The following is a 20934-nucleotide window of genomic DNA, read 5'->3' as shown; positions in this document are numbered from 1 at the left end:
GATATGACGTTGTGCACTGGTTGGCTATACCATCAGTTCCATAAAACTTCCATTTATCTAGAAAAATACTCTGATTCACACAGTCAAATGCCTTACATATATCGCAGAAAATACTAACCGGCGCTATTTTATTATTTAATGTCGCGTATTTTAACGGTAATAATGATGAGATACTATAGCACCCTCTTTAATTATTCTGTGCGCATCCATTTGATGACTATTTGAATTGCTACGAGAATGAGATTTTCACTCTGCAGTGGAGTGTGCGCTGATATGAAACCTCCTGGCAGATTAAAATTGTGTGCCGGACCGAGACTCGAACTCGGGACCTTTGCCTTTCGCGGGGAAGTGCTCTACCATCTTTTTTCTTATCTTTTTTTTTTTTTTGAGAAGAATCCACGACCCAGCCGGTAATCGAATCCAGGCCCCTGGGCGCGCCATTCCATCGCGCTGACCACTGAGCTATCTTCTTTTTTTTTTTTTTAATCTGTTAGAAACACGAAGAGGAAACAAAATATTTTGGTATTCAACGGTATGCGAACCGACAATATTTGGCATGGTAGTTTTTTCTACAATGTCCAAATTTTGACAAACAGTGGCTAATTAGAAATTAATTAAGTAACGGAAATGAATAAAATTGAAAACGTCCAGATGGGAATGACAGGACGACATCGCTGATAGTACAAATACGAAAGAAACATGCTCCTCTAACAATGAAATGAAATTCAAGTCGAGGGCGAAACCTGATCATCACCCGACGGTCGATAGAGCAATAGAGCCATCTATCGACCCGTTCTCCAGACGTTGGCGTAAGACTGGGTCGTCTTCTCGAAGATAACTGAAGTTCCGTTAAGTGTGATAGATGTCTGTCTCGGCTTATTTCGTCTATCTCATCTCTCACCCGTCACACCCCATCTGGCTGGCGGGTCGGTAAATGTCCGCCGCAGATAATTAGCGAAATCTTGCTTATATTTCTTATGCTGTTGCAGCTTCGCCTGTCCATCCAGGAGAAAATGCCAAAAATCCATTTTGTCCTTTTCCGATTCGTTGTAGACGTAGCCCACAACCATTCCCCGTACCCATGTCACTGCATTTGTTTTATGGACCGTAAAATAAGATACTTGGGGGAAAAGGAGTGTGTCCGATGAAACAGTGTGAGGGGCGGTGCGTAACAGGAACGCTAATATCTGTCTTGCCAAGTGCCACACCGGAGCCGCCCTACTACATGCTAAACGATGTTCATCAGTGTCCACTGTTGCACAACTTAAACATAATGGAGTGTCTGCCAAACGAATCGTATGCCGCCTATGGTTCGTTGAGAACTTCCTACTTACCACCACATACCATGTTGAGCGTACCGACGTTGGGAGGTAAACTTTCCGTATAATGCGCCATATCTATCGCCAGTTCTTGTCTGGGTACTTCTTTTCCAGGGCGTTCCTGGGGCACCGGCGCGGTAATATCTGGTACACATCTCGCGTCGTCGGTAGCCGTGATGTTGGGAAAGCTTCTCTGACGTAGCTATGCTCCATAAAGAAAGACTTTAAGTGTGACATCTTCGGTGAAATATGGCCCACGTTGAGTGGGGGCACCATTGAAACGGGCGCCAGTGTGTCAGCCAACGCACCCCAGATACTGCGAAATTGATCGCGCCACTGTCGAAAAACGATACTCACAAATAAAGCCTGTGCCTTTTCATATACTTTCACCAGACCAAGTCCACCCTCTCCAGATGGTAACGTAAGCGTTGTGTATTGAATTTGAAACAGGTGTCCCACACTCACGTAAGTTCCGAAAGTTGCTTGTATCCGTGTTGCCATTGTGCACGTTAAAGGCAGGACATGCGCTACGTGAGTGAGTCTCGGTGCTAGGTACAAGTTAACATATGCCACCCTCTGAATCATATCCAACGCTCTTAATTTCTGTAACGGCACCATTGTCTGCATCAACTTCAATATGTGTCGGCAGTTATTCGCTGCTGTCCGCTGCACATCTGAGTGGACCGTGACATCTAAACATTTTATGGTGTTAACTAACATGAGCGGGCCTTCCTCCACTGGTCGTACTCTTCGACCGACATTCATGCAGCGTGGTTTCTGTAGATTAATCACGCTTCCCGCCGCCATTCCGTATCGCTGTATCCATGCCAACGCCGTACGTACTTCGTAGCCTGTCCGTGCCAGCTGCATCACATCGTCAGCATAAGTGCGGCAATGAAATATCATCTGTGGCATCGGCACTCCCTCCAGCCGTCTTCGGAGACCATATAGGCAGGGTTCCAACGCCATCACATACAAAAATATCGAAAGGGGGCAACCTTGACGAACTGACCGTGAAATGACAATGTAGTCAGTGCCCCGCCTATTCACACAGACCTTGGATCGCACGCCGTGTGACAGGTGCATGATCACTAGAATGAAGGCCTGTGTTATTCCCAAACTGCCCATCACGGCGTACAAAAAGATATGATCCACCCTGTCGAACGCATGATCGAAGTCAATAGAGACTAGTGCCCCGCGCAGTCGGCACACCGCTGCTAATGCGACGATATCTTGGTAATCACCAAGCGGCGTATGGACATTACTCTTACCGCCTAAGCATGTTTCATCTGTGAGGAGTCTATCAGAAATTTAAGACTTCAAGCGAGTCCCATACTGCACGCGAAAATCTTATAGTCGCAGTTCAGGAGGGTTAGTGGTCTATAATCCCCTGGCCTTCTGCCACCGCGTGGTTTGGGTATTGGGATGATGATACCCTCCTTGAATTCGACAGGTATCTCAGTCTGTGGTAATAGGAGTTCGTTATACATCTGAATCCACGTCTATCCCGTGACGTATGCAAAGGCGCAGTAAAATTCAATTGGGAAGCCGTCCTGTGCTGGAGACTTGTTCGGAGCTCCCCTGGCAATTGCGTCTGTTAGCTCGTCCTCCGATATCGCTGTGATGAAAGTCTCCACATCCAGTGATGGTCCCCTATCTGGAATTTCGCAGATGACATCATTTATTGTCTCGTGGTTCACTTGCACACGTCCATATAACTGGCGGAAGTAGTCGGTAAACACCTGTGCAATGTCACGTTGGGTCACAACTTGCTGGCCAGTATCAGAGATCAATGTCCTTCGTCGTCGTTGGCGTTCACGTACTACGTGGTGCATTGAGGGGCTTCAGCAGCAACTGTGTCCGTCAAACTCGCCCGGACCATTATACCTTCCATTCTTAGTCTCGTTAGCTGTAATAACTTGGCTTTTATCCTGCGCATGGCCGTGTGCCTTTCCTGGCGATGATTGTTGGGTCAGCAGCTCCCTCAGAGTTGTAATATAAAAATCCGCCGTCGCGCTGTTCCACTGCGATTTGTCCTACCCGTATCGTATCAACGTTTTCCGTAACGTTGGTTTTGGGCATTTGATCCACCACTGGAGAACCGAGGTGTATGCCCGTTGGCGGCGAACGCAGGTCTCCCAGACATCCTCTATCGACCGGCGAGATGCAGCGTCATGTAAAAGTGCTCTATTCATTTTCCAGTGACCCTTACTCCGCCATATCTTCTGCCGCGTTAGTGAAATCGTACAGACGTACGCCATATGATCCGTAAAGCCGCTGGCCAGATTTCGGCATGCAGTATCGCCGTCCGTAGAGCGCACTCTATCAAGCCTACTCGCCGAGTGTCCCGTCACATACGTGTAACCCGTTCTAACGCTATGCTGCAATTCCCAAGTATCCAGAAGCGCCATTTCGGTAATCAAAGTGCGCAATTCCATGCATGGCACATAATGAGGTACTTGGTCCTTTTGAGTGACGACACAATTAAAGTCGCTGCCCACTACATAATTGTCATATTGACCGGCGAACAACGGTGCTATCTCTTCAGTGTAAAAGGTCGCCCTTTCTCTTCTTTTTGTGGAGCCAGACGGCGCGTATGCATCGATGAAACGAACGCCATCGACAGTGATAGCTACTCCACGTGCCGAAGGGAGGGACATGACTTCCTCCACTCATATGCCTTCCCTGGTGAGGATCGCCACACCGCAACCACTGTCATCGTGCATTCGGTAATGTGCGTCGTAGCCGTAGAACTCCAGTGGCGATGTGAAACGCACTTATTGTAGGAGTACAATATCCACGTCTGCGGCGTGAAACATATCTTACAGCATTCGAATCCTAAGTGGTGTCCGAATTCCATTAATGTTGATCGTCGGATTGCGGTACGCCTGGCTGTGTTCATCAGTTGGAGGGGGGTGTCATCAAGCGATGATGTTGAAACCCGAACTACTGTCGGTTATCGGCGCCCCCGTAGCTCCTCACCACACCAAGTTGTTCATCATTCCCCGGCCCCTCCAGCCTCTTGACCAGGACTGTCCTCAATCACCGCGTCCGTATCTTCATCCTCCTCCTGTTGGTCCATTTTCTGCGCCCAGTCCCTCAGCATATTTCCAGCGCCGGCCGAAGGATGGCAGACAGCGGTGTCACCGCTCTAATGTTGGACAATCGTCATCTCCACTTCTGCCTTCCGGTCACGAGAAGGAGAATTCAGGTTATCATCACTGTGCAACTCCTGCACCGTCATCTCGGTATCTGTTGAATCCACTGGCCGCCCTTCGATACTGTCGTTGTCGTCCACTGTCCCCTCGGGGCTATGACTATCGTCAGAAGAAGTCAGTCGTCGCTTCTTTCTTCTCTTCGGCGAACGCTGTTTCCGTTGTCTTGCTTCCGCTTCGGCTGTTTGGATACTGTATCCCCCGTCTTGGGCCTGGTCTATCACGCTCTCGGTGAAAGCACTGGCAGCCACCACGGTTGAGCCTGGAGTGACCTTCAGTTGCATCTCTCGTATGGTGTCTTGTGTCTGCCACGGTGGAACCGGTGGTCGGAGTCCCAATCCGTTGCTGTCCATGTTCTCTATAGTGAGCAGCTGCTGGCACCCATCGGAAAGCTCCCTCATTTCTTCCCTCAGGGCCTCCACAAAGGTCATCGGTAATACAGTCATCTGTTGTGGCGCCTGAATGTCATCCCGCGGGGTTTGCACTAAACGACGCAGGAGGCATTCCGAGCGGACGTGGCCTTCTTTACCGCACTCTGGGCAAGTGCGAGGTTGTCCATCATATAATCGCTCGACAACCCCCTATATACAAATAAGAGGGGACGTGCTTTCTCAGTTCTATCCGTATTTGTCTCACCTCATTTAGGACGCGATATGTGGTGAAACTCGTCCATTTTTCGGCCACATGCGATACAACTGTACCGTATGGTCGAAAGGTGTCGATCACAAGTTCAGACGGGACTTCAAACGGAAGCTCGAAGACCCGTATGGTGCGCATCTCAGTTCCCGCGTGGTCGACTGTAACCGCACCAGCATTCCCGTCGGCACGGCAGAAACGATATCCGTTCGGTGATCGTTGGAGAAGTCTTTCACAAGCCACCTCGTCAAGAAGCTTAACACAGATGACGCTTGAAACGATCGATATATGGATTCTCACCATTTCCCGCGAATCGATTTTAACCTCTTCTCTTTAAAAAGAAAGTTTAATCTCGTGTACCTTTGGTCGTGAATAGTTGTTCACAAAACTGAACTTCAAAGTCGTTTTTCTGTACGAGTGTACGATCTAGCCGGCCTCTCTGGCCGAGCGGTTCTAGGCGCTCGACTCGGGAACTGCGCTGCTGCTACTGTCGCAGGTTCGAATCCTGCCTCGGGCATGAATGTGCGTGATGTCCTTAGGTTAGTTTTTTTTTTTTTTTTCACCGGTTAAGTCTAGGGGAATGATGATATCAGATGTTAAGTCCCATAGTGCTTGGCGCCATTTGATTTTTTTTTTTTTTGCCATCTTGTTCTAGGCTCAAAACACCGCAAACGCGAAGCTGCTCCGGCGTAAACTAACACAGACGCGCTCATCGCATCGCGGCCGGAAGGTAACAAGGTCCGCACTGTGTCACTACCGAAGGCAGACTGCCATCTGAGCTACCCAAGCATGACTCACGACCCGTCCTCACAGCTTCAACTCTGCCAGTACCTCGTCTCCTACCTTCCAAATTTCACAGAAGCTCTTCTGTAAAGGTCCCGAGTTCGAGTCTCGGTCCGGCACACAGTTATAATCTGCTGTGAAGTTTCACATCAGCGCACAATCTGCTGCAGAGTGAAAATGTCATTCTGGAAACATCCCCCAGGCTGTGGCTAGTCCATGTTTCCGCAATATCCTTTCTTTCAGGAGTGCTACTTCTGCAAGGTTCGCAAAAGAACTTATGTGAAGTTTGAATGGTAGGAGATGAAGTACTGACAGAATTGAAGCTGTGAGGAGTGGTCATAAGTCGTGCTTGGGTAGCTTAAATGGTAGAGCTCTTGCCCCTGAAAGGCAGTTTTAATCTGCCAGGATTCTTCTGATGCCGTGTTTAATATGTCCATTGTTCGTTATCTTAATGAAGTGATTAATTTCACTGACTAAAGATATCATGTCAGTTAATAGCTTGGTTTAGTAGTCTCGAGTCTGCACGTTTATCAATCGCAGACATCTCTATGAGTCATGTTCTACAGGTGGACAGTTTACAATCTATGTCTTTGCAAATGCAGTTGGTCATAATGCCATAAACATTGATCTGAGTAACTAAAGTGTGATCGGCAGTATATTCATTAATGATGGACCATACCACAAGTAAAAATAGTTCAAGGAAAAACTAGGGTTTGTTCCATAGTATGGTCAGCAGAGTAGTCTTGTGTGTTTGGCGCTATGTCGTTCCGGGCGCAGTTTTACCAGTGCTGCCACCCGAGTTGTGTCTATGGTTATTATTATCATTATAGATGTTTTGCCTCCTTTATGAGACGGCAAGGTCTTGACTCATGTTATGTGGCATATTTGCTGCATCGTCGTGTTGCCAGTCCTACATGATACGAGCGAGCTGTTTAACGAGTCTGACAGAGGGATGGACGAAGCCTGACGGATGACTTTATACTACATGCCTTTTCTTTTACACTTCAGAGCGATAATTTACTCCTCGATTCTACTTTTTTTCTGTAGCCACCAGCTACATGATCGAATTAACTTTATCTCACACCATGCTGAATTTGTACTGAATATTTCGATAAGTGTCCTCAAAAAGATAGTTATTCGTAAGAGTTGCATGCGACAGTCACTTTACGGGTCATTCCTTAATCATGAATGAACAACTACGTTGACGGAACTTGAATCACGGCAAGTGTTGTTCTGTTACACCTTTGCATTGATTGTGTTCGATGGAGGTCCTTCCCCCTTTCCAGTTTTTAATGTCCAGCTGCTGCTACAAACAACCTCTTATCTGTACATAAATCCTCAATATTTTGTACTTTGTTTAAAGTTTCAGATTCACTCATCCTATTTTACAAATTGTATATTAACAATTATCATAATCTTTATGAAGCTCCTACTTTACAATCTGTTTGAATTTTAGTTTCATCATATATCATCTAAATAATCTTCGCCATTTCCTGGGTTTGCTGATTGCCTTGTTCTTCACGACTTTTTCATTAGCAATTCTCTTTAGATTTCAAGCATCTGTAATGGTTTCGCCTGTTAACAACGATAATGAAGCAGTTAGTTTTACAGCTTACTTATATTTTTCACTGCCATTTATACTTAATATCAATTTTACATCATACGCTATGTAGGATGATTCTCTTTCTATTTATTTTATGGCACTGCGTTCCCTAAAACTGATAGACATTTGGAGGCTGGTTTGTGGATGAAAATTCTAACATCAAATCACTTCCTTCTTCCCAGGTTTCATCGCATATCATTCTCCACATTTGGGAGTATGTAGTTTCTGTGAGCTGCTGAAATACACGCGGGTACATAAACATAGACGTCTAACCACTTAAAATATCAGGTCTGTTATTCTGACTGGATTTTCTCCTCTGTCCGAAATTGGAAAATTTTTACATTTATTACTGGTTCTAGTGGGTTTATTGACATTATGCAACAAGCATAGAATCTTCTCAGCAGAAACCAGTCGTAGGAAGTACCAGAATTTGCGTTCAGATCTGAAGATTACGTTTTATCCTAAATTATTTTCGATCGCCACAAGTACCTCCTTGATTTCCTGTTGACATTACCACTCACGTACACGCTCTATGGTATTTTAAAAAGCGTGTCTGCGTAACTGCGGTTATTTATACACTGAAGAGCCAAAGAAACTGGTACACCTGCCTAATATCGTGTAGCCCCACCTCCCCCCCCCCCCCCCCCGAGCAAGCAGGAGTGTTGCAACACAACATGACATGGACTCGACTAATGACTGAAGTAGTACTGGTGGGAACTGACACCATGAATCCTGGCGGACTATCCACAAATACGTAAGAGTACGACGCAGTGGAGATCTCTTCTGACCAGCTTGTTGCAAGGCATCCCAGATATGCTCAATAAGCTTCATGTCTGGGGAGTTTGGTGGCCAGAGGAAGTGTTTAAACTCAGAAGAGTGTTCCTGGAACACACATTCATTATCATTATCACACACAGTGCTGGACGCCTGTCGTTCGTAATATTTGTTTGAGAGAATCTAGGCACAATCTTCCAGAAGCGCTATAGATACTGAGATTCGTTCCAGAACCACAGCCGTCAAGAGGAGACATTACCTGTACATCAATCGGTGTCAGACTGCAGCAGCAATCGTAATATTTAATTGTAGTTACACTTGTAAATATGTTCCTGCCTCCCAATATTCTTGTAAGTCTTGTCTGTATTTGATGATCTGTAGACAACTTTTGTGGGGTTTAACTGTCAGTGCAATGTAGGGATCTGTGCAAAATAATTCTGCCGCTGAAAATCTCATCTGCCGAAAACAATGACCGACGGTGCTCCCACACTGGCAGTAGCAACAGTTTGATGGGTAAATTCAGTGACGAACAGGCTGTTCCATTAGGATCGCTATGCTATTCTGGGAAGCATTATAACATCTCTCCTGGCACTGGACCTGCGCCGCAGGTATGCGTCATCACGCCAGCAATGGTGCCTAGGTGAACATGTATTTCGACAGGAAATTCTCAGATGTTAATTATGAAACAGATGCCACCGCCTCCTTCTTTGCAGGATCCGAACTGACACTAAAGTGTCGCTAGACAGCTGACCACCGCGTCGTCACTTCGCAGATACCACCGATGCATCCCGACTCATGGGGACGTGTGTGGAGTCGGCAGCGTCGGCGTCGGGTGTCGAGTGGCAGGATGTGTTTTTTTTTAGCGATCTTTTGTTTAGACTATATTCCATCGATTTGACTGTCCAATAGGATGCTGCGAATTAAAAAATTACCCTATATATGTGAAGAATATCGAATTAATTAATTTGCATACAGTTTTTATATCAACATGGTGTTAGTGGTACAATAGTTAAGGGGAGGGTGTGGTGAGTGGGTGACATGGAGCAGAACAGCAGGTTAAGTGCAGAACACAATGTTAATTTGCAAAATTTTAATGTAAAACGCAGTACAGTAGTTTAAGGGGGTGGGTGACAAAGAAGAATGCGCCAGAAATGGCGTTCAAAAGCATGTGAAATTCGAAAAGTGTACCAGAAAATGGTGGGAGTATATAACTAATTACTTAATTTAGTATCAAATGTGGTATAATAGTTTAAGAAAATGGGGGTGACATGGAAAACCACTTAACAGAAAATATGTTAAGTGCCGACAAAGGCCCAAACATTAGGCTAAGACACTTACAGTACAGTGCAGAACATTACGTTATGCAACATGTTTGCCCCATGTAATTACTTCTTAGAAGACCTACATGTTTCCAAACAGCAGAGAATGATGAGCAAGAGAAATACAACCCCCACAAACTGAATTTTTTATAGATAAATAATATACCCTTGAATTTCCTGTTATGAGATCCTTCCTCGCCACTGCCAGACTGCCATTTTGGATTATGTCACGGAAGGGACGACAGCGCCCTATGGTGGCAGTACTGTGTATTAGGTCAGTTGGACTCCGGACATCGGAGTGAACATACTTGATGGCGGTACTGCATCTAATTGTTTAATTAAAGACTGAAAACAAAGACTTATGTCCATCCTATCCAGCACGCGCTGATTCTTTTTCCAGCCAATTCCTAGGAAGAGGTGGCAGTTGGATGACTTAGGTTAGTGGAGGTAGTACAAGTGCCCTTTTTCCCAACATTTTCTTAGGTTATTGGGGGTAGCTATGGTATGTTGCATTGTCCTGATGCAATTTGAACTTACTGCCATTTTCTGGGAGAGGGGGAAGGGGATTTACCAAAGGGGGAGAGGTTAATTAATTGATCAATTTCATTAAGTAGTCAATCAAATTGATAACAGTGAGAGTGGCCTATTCCAATAACTCAGACCTGAAAGTGTACCTGTAGCAGAGTGGGGGCAGGTGGGGGGGAAGGGGGTTGAGGGAGGGGGAGGGGGCAGTGGAACAGTAGGTTAAGTGCTTTTCAATCAAAAGGAAGGATCCTTTTAGCAGAACAATAGCTTAAGTACCTGTCAGTCAAAGGAGAGCAATAGGTTAAGTACCTGTCAATCAAAGGAGAAAAATTGGTTTGCCTCTGTGTGCATACCTGCCACTGATGTAGGCAACCCGCAATAACACAATGCACTGACGCCGCTCTTGTCCCCCTACTAACGGGAAACCATCAACTTCATACACTTTTTCGTGCAGTACATAGCTACATCAGCATTACAGTTATTTCCGTGCCATACACAATGAACGGTAGGCTGGAAAGCAGAATCTGGGCGTGTCCTGGAGATGACCGAATTCACAAAGGATGTTCTCACGGTTGAGGCCCCATGGTGGTAGCGGCACTCCTTCTCATAGCTGATGAGTTTTTCCCCGTTCTTCCATGTCAGTGGGCTTATCCTCCTGAAGTGGGTGCCATCTTGTCAGTTCAATGCTAAACCGCGACAAGATAGTACTCATTGAGTTTTGTCATTGTTGTACACGGAACGTGTCGTCTATTCCAGAAATGGCATACCTTGCGTCTATCGTCTGCTTGATTTTATCGTCGTGTTCACGAACTGCTGGTCTCATTCTCGGAGTGGAATTGCCTGCTGTCGTGCTAATTTGTGCAAAAGATGTTGACTTCATGCATGCTGTTATTATACGGCGTGTTTCACTGAGGATGATATACATGTTATTCTCATGTACTGATCTATTGCAGACACGGCACTACCATTCGCCTCAGAGGAACACGAGCCATTGCGTGTCGCTTTGAGAACAGGACAGTTTTCTTAGGATATTATCTCTTCTTGCAACGTTTTTGGTGTTATACTCACTCAGGGTCTTATAGCTGAGAGACTTGCCCAACATAACCATCAGATACCTGGCTGTATTCGTATGCTTCAGAAGCTAACCGTCCGAAGACACATTAAATTACTCTCATACATATCTTGAGATATTGAGCACAAGCGTAAGACATACACTTCAACCTTTGATGGATGTCTTCTCTCTGTAATATCCTTTCCCACAAGTCTACCATTACTACATCAGTAACTAGGTTCTTCTGAAGATATTGCTCAAGGTGTTCCGTGATGTTAAGAACTTGTTTTCTGCACTATTTTTCAGGTCAGAAACCATCTTGTTGCAGAATTATTTGGGAATCGACGTGCGGCTGAATTTTTTCTAATATTACACTTTCATATTGTTTGACAGATGATACAAGAGACATATAGTTATTTAATTCCAGGGAATGTTGGGATCCTTACCTGGCTCTAAAGAGACAACTACTTTTGATTTTGAGGGTATTACAGATGCTGATGCAGTTATTATAAAATACTAGTTCCTGCTGTTTGGCGGGAAGTCAAAACCGTTCAGTTTGGTCGGTAAACGTGTCGTCTATACTGACGGCTTTAAAGTTTCCCATTTTACTGAGACAGTTTTTCAGACATTTTAATGATAAAGGCGTAGCGAAAATCTCTCTTTTCTTTTTTGGATCATGTTATGTTTTTACCTTAACAGTTTCCAGTTAATCTTACGTTAAGCAAAAGTTTGTGTGGAATTTTTTTGCAGTCATCATGCTGCTTTACTTCTTATATTGCTGCTTCATTTAACTTCTTTGCTATATCCCAATCGATGTTGCTGCTGCATTTAATGTATAGCTCTTCTTCGGCGGGTGTCCATTTCTCTTGCCTTGCTTCGCTCACCACATTCATCGGTGCTTCTCCGCTTTCATTGATCTCAGTATTAAAATAACTGTTACTATGAACTTTCCAATATTTTTTCACAAGTGTTTGAATGTTATTTGCCATACGCAATAAGCACTGTCACATTCAACATATAGGAATCTATTTAAATCACACTTATATCATTAATTCAACGAAAGTTTCATAATTTTGGGATCTAACAGGTAGATTTTCCACGGCCGAGTAAAATACTTCAATGTACGGATTCTAGTCTGCCACTCGGAAATAAATCTTTTGATGAAATTAATACTCGTTGTTTACAGAGCTGAAAATACCCACAAATGGATCTTCCAAGAAATTTTCAGAAAACTGTGTGCAGAGCGGAAGCTTCCAAGACATACAGGCTACCAGTGTTTCACCTACGCCGTCATGCTCTGCTATTGAATGAATAAAGGAGCTTCACTTCGTGGATTAGGCTCACACCGTTTGCTTTTGTGAATTCCTCAACTTCCGGGCTTTCTGTGTTGTTAGTATCTTCGTATCCCTACGATATGTTGTGTCTATCATAATCGCCAGATACAAACATAATGCGAGTGACTATCCAAGTCTAATACAGCGCTGATTACATCATCAACATGTATTTAGTCATAGTTCAACCATAACTCACTTTGGGAGAAAAAAGACTTATTCTGTTCACCGTATTTACTTTACACCCCTTAAGCTGCCAGTCTACACAGTATTTACATACTAAAAGAAATAACTGGAGTACAGTCTTCTGAGATTTTGTACTGAAAGAATTTGTCATCTAAATAATCTGTCTGGCCTTTCCTGGACGACATATGATCTGATTCACCAAACGATACTTACATTTTTGGACAGTGGCTTCTGTCACACGAAAAACCTTTTTGATTCTCAGTATCTTCATGTACAAAATTAATCATTTATCTTGAGTGCTATACTTTCCTCTCATATACTCCAATTTCTGTTATCTCTTCACCAGAGTTTTTTAACTCCAACTTTTGCAAGATTTAATGGTGTCTATAAGATTACCACCGCAACTGTCGATATGATCCCAATCCTCCTTACTCTATAACGCTGACTTTTCCTAAGGTATCCGAAATAACATGCTTTGTGCGGTGGAATAGACTGTGCTTGTAACAGAAGTATGAACCTGCCCGTTCTGTTGACTTTTAGATTGTGCTGCAGTCCACGTCGCTGAAATAAAAATGGTTGTTGTCTCCTCTGTTCCGAATCAGACTGTTTATTTCCTCTAGTACTCATAGGATAGCAATGCACCTTTCGATCTGATGACATATTCGTAAACAACATATTCTAGCCTGATAATTCCTGTTTAAAAATCATTTTCACAAATAATACTGTAAATAGTAGCCTGTACATGTAATTACTTCCTCTGTTTTCCCTTTGTCCTATTTTCTTTTGTTGATTTGTATTTCGATCTCTTTATTGGCGATGTAAAATAGGGTCACTACTTCTTAATTTTCTTATGCTTACTTCAAAATGAACTAAATGTCGTATAACGTACCAGGAGACATAATAAGAGTTACTTAGTTATGTTTTCTCATTAAATTTAAGAGCGACTGTGACTTGTGTGAAATATAAATGTGGAAATGTATAATATTGAAATCCATTAAATAGACACTTATGAAATTGGAAATAATGTACCAAATTATTGAAAACCTGATGATGGCAGTTCAGCAAAAGAAGGAATGTTGTTAAATAAAAGCAATCAAACTTAGCAGTGTACTTAGAATTATAAATATGTTGTGTCCTTAAAAGACTAGTACTACGCAAGAATATAAATTGCAGAATTTTAATTTTTTAAAAATATATGTAGTAAAAGAAAAGAACGCAGGTACATAATGTTGCTAAAATAATGGTCATGTACGAAAGTGGTCGAAGCGAACGAGGTAGGAGGGGAGGGACATGAGCGTGGGAAAACCATGGGGCGAAAATGTCAATGTCTATGACAATAGAGGCAACTGCATGTATAGCATACATGGAAAATTAATATTAAACCGCACTTCTTGTAATACACTCTAATGTAGGCAAACCTATGACATCGTCACAAAGTTAAGAAAGCACATTTCATTTAACGTAAATGCCTGTGCTGAACTAGTAGGCTACAGGCAACAGCATCGAAATAGAAGGCTATGTGGAGACACACGTCCACGTAAAACCCGGGGAACAGGCAAACCAGGCAAACAAATGAACCGTATATAGGTAAAATACACATTATAATACTGAGTGGAGAAATGAAAAAGGACAAAAGTCGTGGCGGATCATGACAATAACTACAACTGCTAAAATCATGACTAGCACACAGACTCGTATGAACGACGTGACTACGCAATATCAAATCTTATGAATCAAACAGTGTTTGAAAAACATGTTGGTCAATAAGTGTTGATTAATAAGGTATCTAACGGGATGTTGGGGAAAGGGGACGGTAGAGAAATGAACATAATGTGGGGCACTGTGTGAAGAAAACTAACTTTGGTAAAAATACAATTCATATGCCCGCAAAAAAGTTCACATAAAATGTGATAATAATTGAAACATAAATGTCTGTGGTAAATTATCTGGCTTAGACACACCTGCGGCAGTTATCAACATTTGCTCCGGACCTACATGGTAGATAGGAAGCAGGGGGTTGGCTATGCAATAAACAGAATGTAACAACTTAAAGCTGTCCCACGCTTCCTATTTAGCATGTAGGTCTCCAGCAAATGTTGATAATTGTCACAAGTGTTTGTAAGCCGGATAATTTATCACAGGCATTCATGTTTTAATTACTACCACATTTTAGGGTAACTTCGTAGTGGATATTTTAATTGTATTTTTAAGTAAGTTAGTTTTTTTCACCAACTGTGCGGCAGGTCGTATTCCTTACTCCCCAGTCTCCTCCCTCAAAAATCCCGTTAGATAAGTTCTTTAAGCAACGCAGTTTAATTTCTAAGACTTGATACTGTGTATTCACATTTTCTGTACGAGATCTACACTGAAGTGCCAGAGAAACTGGTATAGACATGCGTATTGAAATACAGAGATATGTAAACAGCAGAATACGGCGCTGCGGTCGGAAACAAGTGTCTGGCGCAATTGTTAGATCGGTTACTGCTGCTGCAATGGCAGGTTATCAAGATTTAACTGGGACTGAACGTGGTGCTATAGTCGGCGCACGAGTGATGGGACACAGCATCTCCGAGAAAACGATGGAGTAATTTCATGAGTGTACCGTGAATATCAGGAATCCGGTAAAACATCAAATCTCCGATATCGGTGCGGCCGGAAAAAAAATCCTGCAACAACGGGACCAACGAAGACTGAAGAGAATCGTTCAACGTGACACAAGCGCAACCCTTCGGAAAATTGGTGCGGATTTCTTTGCTGGGCTATCAACAAGTGTCAGTGTGCGAATCATTCAACGAAACATCATCGATATGGGCTTTCGGAGCCGAAGGTCACTTGTTTACCCTGCACAACACAAAGCTTTACGCCTCGCCCGGGGCCGCTCAACACCGACTCTGGACTGTTGATGACTGGAAACATGTTGTCTGGTCGGACGAGTCTCGTTTCAAATTGTATCGAGCGGATGGACGTGTACTGGCATGGAGACAACCTCATAAATCCATGGGCACTGCACGTCAGCAGAGAACTGTTCAAGCTGTTGGAGGCTCTGTAATTGTGTGGGGCGTGTGCAGTTGGAATGATATGGGACCCCTGATACGTCTAGATACGACTCTGACAGGTGACACGTACGTAAGCATCCTGTCTGACCACCTGCATCCATTCATGTCCATTGTGCGTTACGACGGACTTGGGTAATTCCAGCAGGACAATGCGTCACCCCACATGTCCAGAATTGCACTCTTCTGAGTTTAAACACTTCCACTTCACAAAACTCCTCAGACACGAACATTATTGAGCATATCTGCGATGCTTTGCAACGTGCTGTGCTCCACCCCCTAGTACTCTTACGGATTTATGGACACCTCTTCAGGATTCATGGTGTCAGCATTACTTCAGACATCAGTCGAGTCGACTCTACGTCGTGTTGCGGCGCTTTTGCGTGCTCGCTGGGATATTAGGTAGGTGTACCAGTTTCTTTGGCTCTTCAGTGTATGTGCTAATCTAGCTTTTAGCAATTGTAGTTATTGTCATGATTCGTCATGACTTCTGTCCACTTTCATTTCTCCATGTAGTGTCATAATGTGTATTTTACGTATATAGTCCTAAGTATGGTGGGTTGCGGTTCATTGGTTTGCCTTGTTTGCCTGTTCCTCGAGATTTTAAATCGGCGTTTGTCTACACATAGCCTTATAATTCAATGCTGTTGGTTGTAAGCCTGCTAATTCAGCACAGGCATTCACGTTAAATACAATACGCATTCCTAACTCCGTGGTTAGGTCACACGTGTGGCTATATTAGGGCTTAATCTTAGCTGCACATTTTTACATTAATTATCAATGTATGCCACACATGCTGTTCTGCCTGTTGTCATATACTTGGATATTTTCATCCAAATGATTTCCTCTGCTCGTGTACCTCTCCACCCCCTATACTATTCCCTTTCACCATTTCTGTGCTTATCCATTCTTTTAGCAACAGTATGCACCAGCATTCTTTGCTTTTACTATGTATACTTTAAAAAATTTTAAGCGTCACAAATTACTTCAGTTTCGAATCAACAGGTGTCTCTGCATTCAGCGCTTTGGTATATCATTGCCAGTGTGACCTGGTGGAAATTTTGTTATCGTTGACGCCTTGTAATGCCATGTAATAGTCAGTAAACTCTTTGAATGTACAATATGCACTCTATTCTATACTGGTCCTACGAAATTTTATCTCACGCAGTGTTAACTGGTTCTTTTCCACTTTGATTTTTCATTTCTGCTCATTTGTCTTTGCTTGTATATAATCAACTCCACGCTGTTACTGTTGTGTTTTCTGTAACCTTTTCTGATTTTCGGATGATGGTTGTTTTCGAAATGCGTCAATAAATCAGTTGCTTTATATTTAGTGACTACTTCACGAAAAAAAAAGAATGAATCAGTGTTCATTTCGGCACTGTTTCTTCTTGATTATCTACAACATGGGTGCATACTTTTGCGTGACTACATGTCACACCTTGTGGCTATTAACTGTCACTGCATCGTTGTTTTAGTTATCGTCATGACCACCGACTCTACTAGGGTCGCCACCACAGACATCACTTTCGTTACAATGATCATCATCATTTCCATTACACGCATTGTTTCACAGCATTATACATCGATTCTATTTTCAGAGAGTGTCGTGAAAGACATCCCGCTTCTATCTGTCAATTGTCGTGTGTGAATATTTTCCTATTTCTAGACTTTTTAAATACGTTTATTATCCCTATTGCACGTTTCCCGTTATTAAATCTGAGAACGGATGAAACATCAGCAGCAAGTATTGTCATTCCAATACTACTCAGTTTCGATGGCGTCGTCACCACCATCATCACCCACAATCAACGTTTACATACAGAGCGACAAAAAAGCCTTTCTCCTTTATTTCTATCAACATCCAATCTGGGTGTAAGAACATTTTTGATATCGTGAACTGGTCTTTTTCAACTATGTTCATGTCATTAAACCCCTGAATGGTTAATGAAGCGGCAGCAATTGCTTTAATTAACATTTCCTTCGGATTTATTAATCCTAAATTGATTTCTCTATCGAGCCAATGCTTTGATCAACTTCTTTCCCATTGTCTGAAACTGAATTTTTCCCCTATGCAAATGGTTGCGTGTTACCTACCTATATGCAAGACATAGCACAACAAATGTGTCAATGGCAGATTTGTTTATTTTCCAAAATTCTTTGCTATCCCTGTAAGGCATTCCATTGGTATTTAAGGATATGTCACTTCGTTATGTCTGTTTAGTGTTTCTCAATTCTTAGGACATTTAAGTAAGAGTCTCTGACATACATTGTTGGCTACTTCGTTAACATGAAGAACAGGCTTCTGGGAGTTAATACCCATTTCCTAAAAATTCCTTCTTATAGGGTACTAGAACATTTTTCATTCATTATATGAGCACACATTCAAAGCAAGGCATTTTTATGTCTTACTCTATGAAACTTTTAACAGTTATGTTCTGTATCAATAAGGAAATACCATTATAAGAATTTTCATTATGGTCTGAAACATAGACGATGGTCTCTATCAAATGCTAACAACAGTTATTAGATTTAAATCATTTCGATCCTTTCAGATGCTGTCTCCTTCTTTCTGTGACAATTCATTTTTATTCCCATTGCTTTGTTTAGAATAAAATGTTCTGAGATCCAGCTTTTCAGCTGGTATATTTTTTTCCTCCTGAAATCTGCACTTTGGGCGCACAGAGTTTGTAAAAGCATCACAGTCGTCCCTCGTTCGTTATTTCCCTCTTTATGCACATCCCGCTAACATTACAGAACATTGCAACAGTTCTGTGTTGTTGATCTCTGCTTCTGTAAACGTCTCCATAAAACTGCAATCGTTTATTTCTTTCCAATTTTCGTCCATCGTCCTCTCGAAACTTTCGTTGCTCGTTTCCAGTACTACGAACCTTTCCTAGCCATACATCCCATTTACACTTTCTGCAACGGCTTTCTTCACTTGAAGTCATTATTACAGTTTTTTTTAATTTAATTTTAAGGTCAGTTCTTCGTCTTTGACGAGTTATTGTCCTTTTTGTTTGAGCATATATTTTCATACGTGAGTGTTCGTTAGAGATGAACATCAAATATGCTATCGATCGATTACTTTCTTTTTGGTGATTAATATATCGCCAACAGTCAGTCTATGCTTTACAATTCTTACAGCGTCCATTCTCCTGAGATAAGTCTTTGATTGTTTCATAGTTTGAAGTCGCACATATGATTAGCCATTTACTTCAAATGCTTCGTTCCCAGCACGATTCTAGTGACCCCTTTGTAGTTTTTTCTTTAATTTTCACAATACAGTTCTATACATTACAAAATGTTGCTGTCGTCGTTTGATTTTGATTTAAAATAAAGCCGTCGTGCCAATGGTTTCACAGTATCGCTCTACATATTTGTAAATGGCTTTGCTAAAGTGTTTTAAGGGCGTAACCAGTGTCCCACATAGAATTTCTCTCGTCACCAGGATAACTTTCAGAGGAAATTCCTTTTTTCTGTTTTTATTTAGACTTCATCTTTGGGTGCCTGAAGTTACTTCTTCTTTAATTCAATGAATTACTTACTTCGTATTCTGTAAAGGCTCTGTCTGGGGCTGGTATTTGTGTCTCTAGTCTTGTTCAGAAAGAAGTAATTTGCTTTACCTGACTTGTCAATAAGCTTCTTCATCAACGTACTGTTTTACAATGCCTAAACATTGCCTGAAAATGAAAGTAATATACTGCAGATTGGCATAAACGAAATAAAGATAAAGAATGCTCCCACCGTTTTATTTATAATTCTCGTTCACAATGTACGTACTTTCTAGAAAACAGAGAATATTATTCTATCATCTGTTGCAAACGTTTCTCAGACGATGTGTATTATACTCAAACTCTTAGTAAGCAGATCATATTGGCTCAGAATGTAAGGGTGTTTCATGAGCTTTCTGGATTGCAGTCGAATAACGTCTACATCTTGCCACGTTATTTCGGCTGACAGCCATTGAGTCATCTTCAGGAATCATGTGTTAAGAGTCGATTCTTCTATTTGTTCTCTCTGTTTCACCTCCATGTTGTTTGAATTGTTTATTGTGAAGTTATGAAACTGCTCAAATATTAGAACCTCCATAATTTCTGTAATTCTGTTCTAATTTCTAACAAAAATCTCGCAATTAGTGGCGGCTAGATCTTTTTAAACCGTAATTATTCATCACTGGTCCTAATAATGAAGCAAATTTTTCTTATATATTACTTGAGTTCGGTTTTAAAAATATAGCTTCATTTGACTTTAGGATCTAATCAAATCTCGGAGAGAAAGTGTCATACTACACTGATTTCATTGGTTAGTAGTACTATACGTTCTCAATGGATAATATCCATCTTAAAACGTCCATCTAGTTGAGGACACAACGAAGAAAGTTAAGGCACTATAGACTCTCCGTCGTGAATGGTTTAGCTTCAGTTGGAATTGTGCTAGTCATGAGAGTGTGTTTCCACGCTGATCATACGGAGTCTTTGTAGAAATCATTGCCTTTGAATATGGAATGAGGAATAACTTGCACAATGTCGTGAAAGGCTTATAATTCCAAGGATTTCAGGATGGAGAGAAAGGTTCTGTCAAGTGATTCTGTGTACTGCCATCTCTTTGATAAATTTTAATATTTGTTCGTAATTGTAAAGGAATTTGCTTTAAAATATTAGGTTGGTGTTATGTTATACTGAATAGTATACAACATTAATACCAATAATAACAATAATAATAATAATAATAATAATAATAGTAATCTCCGAGCATCTGTAACCACTGTATTACGATTCTCGGTTTATGGTGTGGGCAATGGGCGTAATTGTAAACCTATTGTCAGTAGATACGAAGAGATAAGCAATGGTATCAATGTACTCCATAGTCTCCTTGGTGTCTGCTGCAACAAAAACTGAGGCCAATATAAATCGTATAACATTACCTTTATATTTGATTTCGTAAGTTTGATAGTTGCATTATTTCATATCAAAGCTGTCTCGATTCGTGTACTTCTGAACTCTGCAAGTGCTGTGCCATGTAATAAGTATCGACTGTGAAGACGTGGAAGCATTCCTCCAAGGTGGCCTATTTCGGTATAGTTTCCAAGCGGTTTTTGACGTACTGCATACAGAATGCTCAACAGTAAGTATCTTT

This window comes from Schistocerca nitens, chromosome 3 (assembly GCF_023898315.1).
Source record: "Schistocerca nitens isolate TAMUIC-IGC-003100 chromosome 3, iqSchNite1.1, whole genome shotgun sequence".
NCBI classification, from domain to species: Eukaryota; Metazoa; Arthropoda; class Insecta; order Orthoptera; family Acrididae; genus Schistocerca; species Schistocerca nitens.
Note: the sequence above shows the minus strand (reverse complement) of the source record.